At 45.1% G+C, this 1,709-nt stretch overlaps 1 protein-coding gene across 2 annotated transcripts in view; it reads left to right on the forward strand.

Annotated features, from left to right (window-relative positions):
* Positions 1–244: 244 nt before the first annotated feature.
* PDS5B (PDS5 cohesin associated factor B) overlaps positions 245–1,709 on the forward strand; it is a 120,536-nt gene continuing 119,071 nt past the window's right edge. For both annotated transcript variants that reach the window (XM_075851707.1, XM_075851706.1), the window contains exon 1: positions 245–446. The gene's annotated coding sequence lies outside the window, so the exon portion shown is untranslated. The remainder of the gene's footprint in view (positions 447–1,709) is intronic.

Genomic DNA, 1,709 nt, shown 5'->3' on the forward strand with positions numbered 1-1,709 from the left:
TAAATGGAAGTAACTATATTTTCACGTGTGTTATTTGAAGCTAAACATTTCCTTCCGGCTAGCTTCAGTCACATTTCTACCAAAACCAGCCCTAGTTTCAGGGTGCTTCTGTGCAGCAAGACATACATGCAGCAGTCAGTGCACCCGCTATCCACCACACAGCCAGGAGCACTGCTGTCCTTCACCGCCCGTGACGTCACGTAGAGGCGGAGCACTTCTCCGCTCTACCGCTTGGTGGCGCTGCTCCCCTACGAAGTGCCTCAGGCCGCGCTCTTCCCATATCCACCGCCGCCGCTGCTTCCATTGGAGCCGCCAGAGACAAATTGGCGCCATTTTGAAGCTCCGGGACCGTAACCACGGTGAGGTTGACACGAACGGTGGAGAGAACGGAGAGGAATCGGTGGGGGTCTTAAAACAGTGACACTGACAGCTGCAGGCGGGAGAAGGTGAGAGGCGGTTTCTGGGCTGCAGTGTGGAGCGGCCTCTGGTGTACGGAGCACCCAGTTGGTAGTCGGTAATCGGGGGCTGACTCGGTCAGCGGCCCCCGTTCCCTCTGTCAGGTCTGGGACTGTGGGCTGCAGTGGTGGGAAGGGGGTGTCAGGTTTTGGGTACTCGTCTGTGTTTGCAGGGGGCGTCCAGTTGCTGTTTCACCCCCTCCCTGTATATGATTGTTGCTATGTATTTACATTACCGCGGCTTCCATATACCGTGAGGATGTTCTATTATACATAGACCGTGCAGCTGCTCACCCACGTTATGGAGCTACATGTGTACCGCTCCCTGTACCTAGAGATGTCTGTATAATATGTATATATAAACTGTGTGTGTGTGTGTGTGTGTGTATATATATATATATACGGTGTGTGTACTGTATGTGTGTACTGTATGTATATGTGTGTGTGGGTGTATATACTGTATCTGTGTGTGTGTACTGTATCTACCTGTGTGTGTATATACTGTATCTACCTGTGTGTGTATATACTGTATCTACCTGTGTGTGTGTATACTGTATCTACCTGTGTATGTATATACTGTACCTACGTGTGTGTACGTACGTGTATATACTCTGTATCTACGTGTGTGTGTATATACTGTATCGATGTGTGTATATATATATACTGTATCTACGTGTGTGTGTATATACTGTATCTACCCGTGTGTGTGTGTGTATATATATATATATATATATATATATACTGTATCTACCTGTGTGTGTATATATATATATATATATATATATATATATATACTGTATCTACCCGTGTGTGTGTACTGTATCTGTGTGTGTGTGTGAGTGTATTGTATCTGTGTGTGTGTGTGTGTACACTGTATCTACGTGTGTGTGTGTGTGTGTATATATATATACTGTATCTACCCGTGTGTGTGTACTGTATCTGTGTGTGTGTGTGTACTGTATCTGTGTGTGTGTGTGTACTGTATCTGTGTGTGTGTGTGAGTGTATTGTATCTGTGTGTGTGTGTGTATATACTGTATCTACCTGTGTGTGTGTATACTGTATCTACCTGTGTATGTATATACTGTATCTACGTGTGTGTACGTACGTGTATATACTCTGTATCTACGTGTGTGTGTATATACTGTATCGATGTGTGTATATATATACTGTATCTACGTGTGTGTGTGTGTGTACTGTATCTACGTGTGTGTGTGTGTGTGTATATACTGTATCTACCCGTGTGTGTGTGTGT

Source organism: Rhinoderma darwinii, chromosome 2 (genome assembly GCF_050947455.1).
Source record: "Rhinoderma darwinii isolate aRhiDar2 chromosome 2, aRhiDar2.hap1, whole genome shotgun sequence".
Classification (NCBI taxonomy): Eukaryota; Metazoa; Chordata; class Amphibia; order Anura; family Rhinodermatidae; genus Rhinoderma; species Rhinoderma darwinii.